Source organism: Lethenteron reissneri, chromosome 43 (genome assembly GCF_015708825.2).
Source record: "Lethenteron reissneri isolate LAM-NWPU_2019-01 chromosome 43, ASM1570882v1, whole genome shotgun sequence".
NCBI lineage: Eukaryota > Metazoa > Chordata > Hyperoartia > Petromyzontiformes > Petromyzontidae > Lethenteron > Lethenteron reissneri.
The window spans coordinates 10,950,146-10,964,580 of record NC_083821.1 but is presented as its reverse complement, the minus strand read 5'-3'; the positions used below and the strand labels follow the sequence as shown (position 1 = coordinate 10,964,580).

The window sequence follows — 14,435 nt, the reverse complement described above, 5'->3', positions numbered from 1 at the left end:
AGGTGAACTTTAAAACCCACCCTCGACTGCACAACAGGATACGGGTCCCCGGTGTAGCGTGCGGTATCCTTGTGGTACCGCGTGCGCTCTGTTGGCATGGGGAGCGGCAGTGTAGCGGTTAGTGCACTGTGCGACGAACCCGGCGAACCGAGTTCGATTCCCTGCTCAAGACCAATAACGGTGGCGAATATCTGAACCAGTTAAGGGCCTACCCTACGTCGACTCAGTCTTAGAAGAGTGCCTGGCACAGTGCGTAAACGTAAGCACCGGGGAGACAAAGGCGCCGTGTTGGTCTTCGTAGGTGCTCGCTAGAAGCAGTTGCCCCAACAGTCTGTTAGAGGCAATATGGGGGGGGGGGATCTTTGTTGTGTCAAGCACACTGGTACTCTATTACCACACTCATCCTCTAATGATTTCCAAGTTGTCTTGGCTCATACTGCCACCGTCAGCATCCGACATTGTTTTATGACAACACAACGCACTCACACGGGGCACTGGCTGCAGCTCAGGCGTTAACTCTCAACATAGTCAGCGTTTCGAGTTAAACATTGGCCCTCTGACACAGTGGCATTGATTCGTCCGTCCATTATATTAACGAAACGCAGAATTATTACAGCATACAAAAATATTACCCTCTTAGATTGGCATACGACCAAATCACTCGGAATGCGCCGGGTCCCGTCAGATCTCAGAAGCTAAGCGGGAGGGTTTGAGCCTGGAGAGTGCTCAGGTGAGTGACCACCATGCGTACAGCAGGTGCCGCAGGCTGCTGTGGGCCGACAGCCGGGCGGTGGTGGCTAATCACGCCTCTAGTCCAGCACAGTGGAGCCGTGTCTTGTGAAACTCTTTTCCCGTGGGCACGGAGGCGCCATACACCGGCACAGCAGCGAAAGGCAGTACAGCAACTGTGGACTCCACCCGTTGCCTCCTGTATGGGAATCGGGTGTTGCCCCCTCACACGCAAGGGTTTTCTCTGGGCGCTCCGGTTTCCTTCCGCGTGTAAAACGCTCGTTAATCGCCTGATAACACCTTCATATATAGAGGACCGCAGAGGTTGGAGCAAAATTTGCTTGGGGCGAAATTTTGTACGGGCTCACCACGTGGCTGCCTTTCCCGCTTCTCTGTCATTCCTCCTCGTGTCTCTGAGTTGTTATCTCTCTCTTCGAGAATGAGCGAGTACTGTGCGGCGATTACGCATTCCAAGTCTAAATTATTACGTTCTGGGCAGGAAAGTGTGGTGCAAAAAAATCCAATACTTTACTGCGCAAGGCTCCAGCGTCTACGCTACCCGGCCTTTAACAACCCGCAATGACTCGCGTAGTAAAGTGTGGTCAAATAACCGCCTACCACCCCACAGGGCATGGGGGAAGCCCTCATCCAGCAGTGGATTGACAAAACGGGCAACACCCTGTACAAAATACTTCACGTACAGTCTAAACAAACGGCCTCTTTTTAAAAGTATGGAAGTTTTACCCACTGTTATTATAACTGTTCAATATTCTGGATGCATTCTTGACAGTGTTTTGCTTCTCTAAATGCTGGAATTAGTTTAAAAATGGAGGTCACTCTGACGATCAAACCAGAGTCCAAGCACTGAAAAGAGAACCGATTTTTATTGGAAATTAGGGGTTCACCCGAGGTGGCTGGGTGGCTCAGAGGTCAGAGAGCTGAGCTGGCTGGGATTCTGGGCTCAAATCCAGGCGGCTGCCTGTGAATAAACTAGATCCTCAAGTGCAGTGATGTGATGGTGTCACTGCCATGCGAGGAACTCCACTCTCATATGAAAAGTGGGTGAGAAAGTGCCGCCCTTCACTGCCTGTGGACCAAAGGTCACTTGCCGGGATCTCAGCGGTAGCTCTGTGGTATCCGCATCAGTGGGACATTATCGAACACCAAGGGTCGCACTGCGAATGGAGTCATCTCATGATGTGACACCGATAGCACAATCGGCATACAATTGGATAAAAAAAAATTAGGAAAACATCAGTTCTTAGTCCAGGAGCAGGGAACATTTTTTCTGCCAAGGGCCATTTGGATATTTACCACATCATTCGCGGGCCACACAAAATTATTAACTTAAAAATTTGCCTGTTATATTTGGTCAAACATTTAATTAACTCACCCCTAATGCGATGGCTGGAACTGCTTCTATTTGGCGAGGCGTGTGATGTTAGCTGGTATTGATGATGTTGCTACTCGCAACTGCTTTTCCAGGTTTGCTCCTAGATTTATTTAATTTCGAATCCCGCCTGCGGTTGCCTTGGCAGGGACAGACCAAATGATTTCGCGGGCTTTGTACGGCCCCCCGGGCCGGACGTTCCCCACCCCCGTCTTAGTCCTATGGAGCAAGAGATTATAAACAATGGAAAGATAACACCTCTAAATCTTAGGACAACCATGTAACGACGAATTACAATGCCCACCGAAAGTATTTTCAAGTCCTATTCGGTCCTCGATGAGGGGAAAAGAATCCCCCGCCCTTGCTCTAAACCAAGAGAAGGGGCCAATTCTAAACCAACACGAAGAGGGCTCCCCCGAAAGGTGTCCATGGCTCTTGAATGCGCGAGCCAGAATCCCCCGCCCCGTAGTATTTCCTGGCCGCACCTGCGCGCAGCACAATTCCACAGGTGTGTGCATTTACACGCTGCAGCCATCCATCACACACGGTGGCAGCGTTGGGGTGTGGGGGGGGGCAATGACTAAACAAAAAAGGAAAAACCACACCTTCGCACTGCAATGGCGCGCAAGCGGCTTTTTATAGCAGGAACCTGCGCAAGACCGGGCACACGTGCTCTGCAGGCGGATTAACGCCCCCTGTGTGTGTACACACACGCGACAGATAACGGATTGACAGTTTTCTTGTGCAAAGCAGGATGAAAGTTTCCATCCTGGGGAGTGGGCGGTGGGTGGCGAGGGCAGTTGTCTTCGTAGAGAGCTACGGGACTGAGAGTGGTGCCTGGCAGACAAACACACAGACCCCGCGTTTCGCCTGAACAGACAGTTATGGGAAAAGTGCTGTTAGCGAGCACCTATTAAGGCCGGCACGGCACACGAGGGGGTGAGTGGCCAACACCACGCCTGGCTGCCTTTGCTTCCCCTTGATGATGTTTACATACTACACCAGGTACTCTTTTGAGTCGACCTAGGGGAGGCCCAGGACCGGTTCAGATATTCCTCACCAATATTGGCCGCGAGCAGGAATCGAACTCCGGTCGCTGGCTTCGTAGCACCGTGCGTAAACCACTGCCCTACCACCTGGCAGACGCACACTTAGGAGCACGCGTGAGCCAAGCCTGGCTGAAGTGTTATGCGTCCAGGTTCAAACTTCTTATTTCGTATGGTTGACAAATGCAGAACAACAGCTACAATTTCACGTTCATGTGGTCAAGCCAGACAACCCAATCAGAAGCAGCGGAGTGCATCGCTGTGATGTCTCCTTCATATATTCATGGATTCGGAATGCCGTCGTTGAATACTCCATGGTCTGTTCTGGATGACCACAGTCGCACATTGGAGAGTTTTTAATGTTCCATTTGTGCACCAGGTATCCGCATCTGGGAAAAACCGTGAGCTTCATGGAAGATTAAAACCAGTGATCTTCTGCGTTGGGTTAGACAGATGATGGCCCGCTGTGCTTTTATCGCAGCTCAAATAACTTCGTATCCACTCAACCGGCCTGCGTTCATGCGGAGGGCCTCACTCGGGTTCACTTGGCCTGAAATGAGCACCCAAAGGTACGAAATACTGGACTGTTTTAAAATAAACTTTCCCGTACACAGAACTGGCCAGAGAGGAACGCTGGCAAGACAGATACAAGTACACGAGCAAGCTTTAGGGTGGTAACGTCAGGTGTTTCTGTTTATACTGTACTACATTAATATCCCCCCCCCCCCCCCGCCACCAAATAATGGACACCAGGAATCCATTGCCTTTCAGAATTTACCCAAACCCTTGCATTCCGCACACAAGGGCGGCAGGTGTTGTGGGATTTTCAAAGCCTCTCCGCCCGAAGCCTCTAAATGCGTGACTTACTGAGTTTGTTTCAGTCCCTGGACACAAGTGTGAACGTCCCCCCCCCCCCCTCACCGTGTCTGTCAATCCGCTGCAGGATGAGGGTATCACCACACGGTGGGTGGGTGGGTGCCGTCGGGGTTATTTGACCATATTTCACCACGGTGCCGTTTGGCGAAGGCAGGCCGCATAAAACAACAGCCAGACAGTGGATTTTGTCGCACTGCTTTCCACAACGTTGCCCCGCAGCCTATATCACCTGTTATGCATGGCTCAGTCAAGAACTGCTTTTTGTGTTTAGCTTCAACGTAAATACTATCCAGGCTCAACTCTGCTTGGTTTCGGACATATGACAAGATCGGGCACATCGCACACAGTTGGTCGTAGGCTGTATTACCTTAAGTGAAATGTCGTAAATCCCACCCACCATTCTGATGGACCCAATAAAATGAGCATCACTTTGTTGGACGTCAACAGCAGATTTTATTTTTTTCTATGAAGAGACTGTCCTTGTCAGAGGAATGTGGAAATTCCACCATCGGCGCAGGGCGTCCAAGAAAAAACCACCATCCCATGCTCACCTGAGCAAAGAGAAACTTCGACTTTGAGTCGATGAACTAATATCACTGAGCAGAGAGTATTATTACGTGGTGTAAGTTTTGCCCTTTCCGGCAACAAAACAGGTCTTAGGATGTTCAAACAGCAAAAAGTATCCTTTTGCATTTTCCGGATACGTGAAGTAAGATTTATATTACTCTTTGGTTCTTTCGGTAATGTCATGTAGGTGAAAAAAAAATAATAATAAAAATAAAATGAAAATAACCAAGGTATTTAATTTATTTTTCTACCTCCGTGACTTTACCGAAAGATCCAAAGAGTATGGATCCTTGCAGTCACGAAAACTTCTAATCTAGAAAGATTTATATTGCCGTCTGTGACAGGTATACGTACGTATGTTGAACTTCTTTCGCACTGTAAGTCGCCAACCGTGCTGATCAGAGGCACGGGGTTAATAAAGCGTTCCGCATGCTGGATGCTGCAGTGCTGGACAACAGAGCTTTTGCTGAATTTGTCACGAGAAAGTTCAGTATTGGTTGTAATGTATACACAAAATAGCTGTGTGAGCAACACTTCAGACAACGTGTCAGTATTGCCAGCCCACCGAAAGAAACCACTCTTACGGCTGCGTGAAACAGCGTCACACGACCCAAACCCCCATCATGAATAAACCCGTGAATCTTTCAGAGGCGCAGTGTCGAGTGTGCGGAGCTCGTTATCAGAATGCTTCGAGTTAGGAATCCCTGGTCAAGTTGACCTTCATCATTCAGCGCGGTCAGTACAATGGGGTACCAACGTGTGGGAAGCCAACAAGGGCAGACGTAATAATAATAGTTTGTGCATTTGCTATTCGTGGCATTCTTATCGCGTAATGCTGTCATCACTCACCACTGATGTCAGCTCGGTTGAGAATTGAACTCGGGTTACTGGGTTTGAGCACAGTATGCTAACCACCGTACCATCACTCCCCGCACTATTGACGTACAAAAATAAACAAAACACAGCCGCAAGTGTATGAACGCAGCCATCGAAAAATATTAAGGAGAGAAAGTTTTAAAATATCAGAGGTGGCTTTCCCGGGTGGCTTAGGCTTATGAATACTGCCACGGAATGTTTATCATTTGTAAACAGTCCTACCAACTGACAAACGTTACGTGCCCTTCCTATATGACCGCTGATCTGTAGGTGTGGCTGCCATACAGCGCCAAAGGCCCTGGAAGGCAGCGGCCAGACCAGACACTCACACACACCGCAGCTGCCAGAGGAAGCCCACGATCTTGGTGCAGAAGCCACGGTGGCCGCGGAAATCGTGAACAAAGTACTTCGGTGAAATCTTGGCAATGCCCACAGAGACGCGCGAGATGAGGCGTTTCCTTGCACAACCGCCGTACGTCACGGCACTGGGCCCGGTGCTGGCACCGTGGCGTGCGACGTTGCGTGCACCGGCTGAAGGGGCCCGTGAAATGAACGACGAGCTGTTTGACGAAATGTTGGTCAGCCTCTTTCATAAATACGCCCCGTCGTCCGTAAGGTAAGTGCTCAATAGTGTGTATAATAGACGACCGTTTGGGTAACAGCTCATCGTCAGAGGGTGAAGCAGCATCACTAAATTATTATTTTTCACATTCGATCTATTTAAGAATTTCACAGCCCTTCACTCCAGGCATGAGGACTTACGGACAAATGGATGAACAGACAGATGGACGCAGCTAACACATTCACTACATATTCTTTGGGTCTTTCGGTAAAGCCACGTAGATAGATAAAATAATAATAAAAAATAACAATATCACGACGTTTCGATCGCAACACAAGCAATCGTCATCAGGTGCGAATTGACTACACGTTCACCCTTCAGTGTAAAGTGTACAAATACGCGTTATCTTACAAAGTACAACAGTAGCAGGACTCCCAATCGTGAGATGATCATAATTCTCCTGGGGAAACATTAATCTGGAAGGCGCATACAACTGACGGTTTAAATGCCATTTCCTTTCGGTGAATAAGCTTATTGTCTCTTACAGTAATGTTAGCAGTGAAAGTCTATTGATCATTAACTCTTTCCTGCTGAGTAAGCAGGGCACTGTGCCCCAACGTGACTCATTTAAACCTTCAATGTCAGGACCATCTCCACACAACGTAGCCAAGAGTAACCACAATCCACACAAGAGGTAATTTACAGGTGGCAAGAGGTGTGAGATTGTGAGCACAGGCTCTGACCTCCCATCACACAATGCATATATCGTGTGGTAGACAAGATATGCATCTTGTTCTGTGCTTAATTTGTCAAAATGTCAGCTTTTGGGAATTCAAGGACATTGGTTTAACAGTTATTCAAGAAGTATTGCTCTGACGTGGTAGCGTGAGTGGAAAAGTACTGACCTCTACTGTGTACAGCAGAGGTCCCTTTAAGGGATTTCAATGTTAGTTCTGTGATATCCGGCTCTGCGGCCATTCATTAACACGGGGTGGTCGTACTGCTCTGTGAGAGATACGAATTAATTTCTTGCCTCATGACGGGATGCCGAGAGCACAATCGGTTTAACATTTGAGGGGGGGAGGGGGGGTGGTGAGAAAATCTGAAAACAATTCAAGAATGTGTGACATCATTCACGTAATGACTCGGGCAATGTGAGCTGATGTCACACCAGTGGGGAAAAAGTGTCTGCATGACGAAACCAAGTCTGGGGCAGTGGCGATCGCCATTAGCCACCTCCACATTATTGTGGCAGGAGACATTCTTACCACAAGACAAAGTGTTTCTCGCTTTTGTCAAACTAAGTCGGACGAAGGGCCGGGTCAATTCCCGACCAGGATGAGAACTTGTGTTTCCCCTGTGTGTCCGTCGTGACGGTGACGTAAACAAACTCTGACATTTCTAATTGTCCCGCGATTACATTGAGAACTGCCTGTGACCTGCAATGCACCAAATCTCATCAGAAGCTAAGCAAAGCAAAGCCTGAATGGCGCCTGGACGAGTGACCACCCTGCATTGAACAGGTGGTTATAGGAGGCTGTTGCGCGAACACATGGTGAACAGCAAAGGGCAACGCAGCGATATCTATTGTTGTACTGTACTATACTCCCACATCTATGCTCCCACCCCCCCACCTTCATCAACCCACACGGGGAGGCCCTCCATCCTCAAATGCTTTGACAAAAACAGCCGTACATGGACGTATTGAAAACTACCACTCGGATGGCAGCCCACCCCTTGACACCATCCCAGCTCTGCCTGCAATGGAGATAATGCATTTCAACATGCACTCACTCGCCTGCTCAAATAATTAAGTGTTTTTTATGACCGGAATTTATCAACAGAAGCTTTTAGATCTCTGAGAAAAGCTTCGTTTAACCGCTTTGTTGGCAGGGCTTCCCTATTTTTTTTTTGTACGCAAAAAAACAAATTGAATGCGGTATTAACGTTCACCGTTTTTTAGTTTTTCGTTTAAACGTTCACATTCCAAATGGGAGCCGTCAACCAAGGGACGAAACCCAGAGCCTGCCACGGGGTAAGGGGCCACCGCCTCCTCTCTAACCGTGGGGTGAGAGGCGAGGCCCCTGGGCGGGGACGTTCTCAGGGTTTGTCCGTGCGCCCGCAGTAACTTTCGCCCTCTCTCCCCGCTCGGAAGAGGGAAACTTACAACGGTTACCCTGCGGTTTCCCACTATTGGGAGGGAAGGGACACAGAATTGGCCAGACAGGAACGCTGGAAATACAGATACAAGTACACGAGCAGGCTTTAGGGTGGTTAAAGTCAGACGTTTCTGTTTATACTGTATTACATTAATACCCGCTCTCACCGCAGCTCAGATGGCAAAGCAGGGGTTTGAGCCTGGAGTTGCAGGCCTGCCGTGTGAGCCGTGTTGTTGACATTGCAATAAAAGCCATTACACTGGTCAACACACTTTCTCTGGCATAAGGTTTTAAGGTAATTTTGGGGTGCTGATTCCAAATCTGGCATCAGTTTTTGTCTATCACATCAGGTTTTTGAGATATCAAACATTGCATTTTCAATAAAAACTGCAGAAGAAAAAAATGAAATAAATGTGGATATCTACATAAAATGATATTATAAACACACTATCCTAAAAATACAGCACCATATTTTAACACTAAAGCAGTCACTGACTCGCAACAACTTGCAATCATAAGTGACAGAGTTAATTCCGGGTAAAATCAATGAAAATGGGGTATGCCGATAGCATAAAAATGATGTGATAGAGCAAATCTGAGATCAGATTTGGAATCAGCACCCTGAAATTAGTCTAAAACAGCTGCAAAAGTCCAGGCCAGAATTTTTTTTTGTTGACCAGTGAATTATTGTACTGTACTACGCTCCAGTGCCTGTGCTCCCCACCGCCGCCTTCACCGACCCGCACGGATACGGTCGAACGGCCCTCCGTGCCCTGCAAGTTGTTGGTAGGGCCTCGTCAAGCAGCGGACTCGCAACGGGACTGCATTCGGTGCATAAACGGCGCCTCTTCTTATCAGCGTGAGGCCATCGTGCGAGGCTTTTTTTGTCGGGAAAGGGAACTGCGCCTTCACCCTGGCAATGCGGTGTTAAATTAAAAAAAATACACCGCTAAAATTACTGTACTGTATGGCCAATGGCAAAAATATACGTTGGCTGGCATGAAGGTTATGGGGTGTGGGGTGCCCTTGAAAATAATCTCCATGGAGCCCAACGGAGTTAGTCATGTACACGGTAATGGGAAAACACAATCCGCGAGGCTTGCCCCTGTTCAACATTCACTTGTTATAAAGGTCACCGAATTTACACCGAGGTACAACGTGAGGATGCCATGGATTGGATAAGCATACAGACGGTGCGCTATCACTAACTACGTGGAAAAGTAAGCGAGCTTGAGCAAGACATGTCAGAGATGGTGCCCGGTGCTCGAAACTAAAATCAGCCTCGGCAGAGAAAGTGGTAGAGAGGAGGCCCCATGGCTGAGACGGAGAGATGAAATCAGCTCGTGTGCAGGTGCCAGATGGATTGGGAGCGGTAGTTTAGTGGTTAACTCGCTGCGCTATGAACCCGGCGACCCGAGTTCGATTCCCGTGCACGACCAACACCGGTGACGATTATTCGAATTGGTCCTGGGCCTCCCTTCGGTCGACTCAGCCTCAAATGAGTACCTGGTGCGGTGTGGTAAACGTTGCCAATGGGGAAACAAAGGTGGCCGGGCGTGGTGCTGGCCACCAACCCCCTCGTGTGCCCGTTCTGGCCTTCATAGGTGCCCGGGACTGGGGAGCTCTTTATCTTTGTTACATCACGAGACCATAATTGGTCTTCAACCAACAGCGGCCGACGATGACGACGATGATGATACAAAAAAAGACATGATCAGTGTGAGGGCCGCCACACACTTGAAACCGCTAGGGTTTGTCACGTGTTGTGTGTATTGTGTCACGTGGTGTGTGTGTTGTGTCACGTGGTGTGTGTATTGTGTCACGTGTTGTGTGTATTGTGTCACGTAGGTGTGTGTATTGTGTCACGTGGTGTGTGTATTGTGTCACGTGGTGTGTGTATCGTGTCACGTGTTGTGTGTATTGTGTCACGTGGTGTGTGTATTGTGTCACGTGGTGTGTGTATTGTGTCATGTGGTATTGTCAGGCGCCACACTAAAGGCCGCCGGTGGCCCTGCGGGCCTTGCGATGAAGAACGCCGAGTGACACCGAGCGCGCCGTACAGGATTCCTTCCGGGACACCACTACGGAGGGGAGTCTCTTCCCAAGGCAGACTGAGAGAAGGGGACCACAGCAAGGGTCACCACCAAACTGTCCCAGAGAAGCCGGGGCATTCGTGCTCCTCAACTAAAGCTGTGTGGACGCGGCACCCCTGTGAAATGAATAGGTGCGTGCGTGCACGCAATCATCGCCGATGTCGCGCATTGCCCCCAGGAATGTAAAGGCTGGCTGTGATTACAGATTTCAATAACGACAAAAAATATAATTGGAAGTTAATGAATAGTGGCACGTGTGTCGCTCGAGCCACTGTTAAACTACGCATGACCAAACGTTCAAATCAATATTGTGCAGAGAGCAGCTGAACTGCTCAGCGCTTAGCCGGCATGCCCTACTACAACGGCTATAATCCCACAACTGCCTGGTGATTTCTGCAATGAATTACGCTGGCACATCTGCTCGAAAAAAGGGACTTTAAAAAAAATCCCACGTGACCAAGGGTGTCGTCAAGAGGAATTTGGGGACAAGTAGCTTATGTTGAATTGTCTATTCAGCGGATAATGCCCACATTTTCAGCCGTTCTCGGGTTCTGGATAAATTGTGTTTGTTCTATAATCCACGTGTCTCTCTTCCTGTCCCTCGGTGCTATTCCAAGCATGCTCTTCTCCACGCTGCTTTTTGTGCACTTTTCAACTCTTTGTTCTACTCACTTTGTAAAATGGCCAAGTTTACAATCCGCAAGTCGCAGCAGGGCATGCGACAGTATGAATATTCTGACAAAGGAAGTTTGGGTAAAACAAAACAAATGTCACTGTAAAAGTCTCAGGCTATCAAATCAATGAAGGAGCAGTTGAAATATCTGCTAGCAGAGATGATGTCAGGCCACATTGATACGAGTTGTAGTCAACGCAACGTCGTAATAACCCATCCCAGACGTTGCCATTGAATGCAGTCTATGCTCAGAGTAATAAGAGACATGTATAAGGGAACTAAAGCCAATTTGAAACGTAACATTAATCGCGAAGAGATGCAAGTCGGCTTGAGCAGGACCCAGGGCTTAGAAGCCGATGGTGGGTGATGGACGAGACTGGGAATGGAATGGCAGCCGCAGAAGGGATCACCACTATGGAGATGGAGCCATGAAATCACAGGAGTGAGATTAATCATGGGCCTTCATTCAGCAGTAGTGAGATAATTCACTACACTGGGGTTTATTTATTTATTTATTTCCCCAGGCAAGGCCCACTGAGCTATATTGCTCTTTTTTAGAGAAGCCACCTAATCACAAGTGATAGCCCAACGAAGTGGCTTATCACGTGGATATGTGTAAGCAGCCAAATACTCTTAAACGCATGATGTTGATTCTAAGTGTGGAGGGAAAAACCAGAGGACCCGGAGAAAAATGTACACCACCCCGGGGAGAACATGCAAACTCCAAATATACAACAGGTGTCAGGATCGGAATCAAACCCACGACCTCCTGTATACCAAGTAAGGTAGTGAACACCTCGCCACTGCAGCGCCCAAATAATGGCTTACGATGCTGAAAGTAGCAGCATTGATTACATTCATATGACGATTATTTTATTCTTCAACGAGTCTTGGTTGATTTACGAGAATAAGAATATCTATGTTTAAAGAATTGTGTTAAAAAAATACCTGCGTTCATCTGTGCATCTTTGTTTATCTCATTCTCAAAAGCTCATGCCCAATGCACATGAGCGTACACAGGGTTCCACATACGATATCTTCACTGGCATACACGATTTGTGCCTCCGACGAAATCCCAAGTCAATTATAAATTTTGGTTAAATAGTTTTAATTGTTAAATGAAAGAAAATAAATATGCCGACAATTGCAGACATTTCATTTGTGAAGTCTTTAACACACACACACGGCAACGCTGGTCCTAAGTGATCGGTGCACATGTTTTTACCCAGCACTGCCAAGAGGCAGCGTCGGGCTTTCGATATAACACTTTGATTTTTGCGCATTGATAGCAAAAACATTAAAATGTCCCCCTTCGAAAGTGGTCTGCTCCAGAATTAACACCGGCTGGGCGTGGTACAGCAGAGCACGCGGGGTGGTACATTCCACTTCCTGTTGGGAGCTGCAGAGAAAGGTGGAAAATATAAAAAAACAAAATTCCACAACGGGTGGCTGCAGCGCTCCAATTATTTTGACTGCAAACGAAACAACGTGAAGAGTTTCACGTTCGTCTCTCCGCTTCTGCCGGCCGGCAGAAAAAAAAGTCAGGGTCATAATAAACAAACTCAACAAAAGGGGCCAAAGACGAGCCAGCTAAAGCCGTGTCATGTGCCAGCATAAACCCCACCCAGCATTAGTGCTGTGGAAGGGCTTTCTCTGACAGTCTACAACAGTGGTTCTCAACCGGGGGGGGGGGGGGGGGGGCGCGCAAACCCCTGGAGGCATGCGTGGCAATGTCCCAGGTGGTACGTGAAGTGATTTATAAATGTGTGAAATTATATCATGCGTGAGAGTCGCTGGCGAATAATGTTGTATGCATCTGCAAATATTAAATAACTACGATAAAATATAAATCCTTATGGTAACCTATAACGATATAAAAGGTCTTTTCTAAACTGATTGATCGGAAACAATGCGGGGCTTCCAAGAGTAACCGGCGAGCATGAACAAATTGTGTCAAGCGTGCGGAGCGTCCGTTGGCTTCGTTTTTTATTCACTTGCAGTTAACAAGCCAGTTAGGACGCCTCGCAAGATGGACCATTGGTTAAAATATTGACGCTCGTCATTCATACGTTGATTTCTCAGAACCATGTTGGGTCAGGCAAGGGGGGGGGGGGTACCCGGTGGAAACTAAAATTCAACAAGGGGGGGGGGGTGCAGTAGCCACAGAAAGGTTGAGGAGCCAACTGGTCTACAACACAACAGCCATTCTAAATCCAGTGGAGGGAAACTGTGAGGAGGACATGAACACCGTGTCTACCTGCAACTCCAGGAGGCCAACGGACTGCTCACTCTCAGAAAGCTTCACGCAGTCGGAGCCCTCTCTGCCTCTACCCTGAGTGCAACTGCTTGTAAAGCAGCAGCCGCCTCCCACAATCGTGACCCGTCCGGCTTTGGGGCTTGCGTGCCCTCGTGCGCTGAAAGAATTCCACTCGTAAAGGTGGCCAGCTGCCTGGGTGGCAAGGGTCTTGGAAAACCCCCACCCTGATTTGGTGGATCATGCGGAGATGGAGACCTGTGCAAAGCAACTATTTGCAAGGGTTCCAAAATGCTTGTGGGAAACTACAGCAAGTAGGTTGTTGACAATCTGATCTGTGTGTGTGCCTTTCCCTGAAAAGTGTGGTTTCCTCCCACAAAGCAACAATTCTCAAAAAAACAATTAGTCAAACGTATAGAAGCGGGACCGTTTAAAGGAAAATACTGAGACTCAAGCGAGGCTTTCATTGGTAAAGAAATGCATGATTACTTTTTAATACGTAGGCTTTCACAACCAATATCTATAAGATGATTTTTTGGTTAGATCGCGTTAATATAGGAATGTGTCATTAAACCCGCCACCACCCGACACAACCAACTAGTAAGGGTTGTCACGTAAACAGAAAGTGCCAATTCGTCACTAGTACAGCACACCGGTGTGTTGGAGAGCCAAGCCACAACATTTACAATCTGAGCACGACGTTTCGCCAGTAATTACAACTAGCTTCATCAGGCGATAGACAGATTTCGTTCCTTATAGAGAGGCGTAGATGTGGTGACCACGCTTCTGCGCTCTTGTGCCACGTGAGGGGGGGGTGAGGGATTAATGAGTCAACGAACATTGTGCATTATGCGAGCCCTTTGATCCTGTCCTTCCTGTCTATTGTTATGTATTAAAATAGCCGTACCGACGGTAATCCCTATTGAAGTATGCTGCCCTTTATAGGCATGCATTTATATAATGTATTATTTGATGATTCGCTTCCACGCAGCACTAAGTCGGTAGCTATCCGAACGGTTAAAATTATTTTATTTATTTAAAATTCGATAGATTCTCAAATTAATCTTGGTCAGTAGTAGCTAGTTTTGAGACAGACTGTTGGGGCAAGGCGCTGTTTGCGAGCAGCACCTACGAAGGCCGGCACAGCACATGTGGGGGTGTGTGGCCAGCACCACGCCCCCGGCCGCCTTTGTCTCCCCCAATGGCGATG

The 14,435-nt window shown here is 48.0% G+C and overlaps 1 protein-coding gene across 1 annotated transcript in view; it reads right to left on the bottom strand.

Moving 5' to 3' along the window:
• LOC133353378 (kinesin-like protein KIF13B) overlaps positions 1–14,435 on the bottom strand; it is a 136,547-nt gene that overhangs the window by 103,942 nt on the left and 18,170 nt on the right.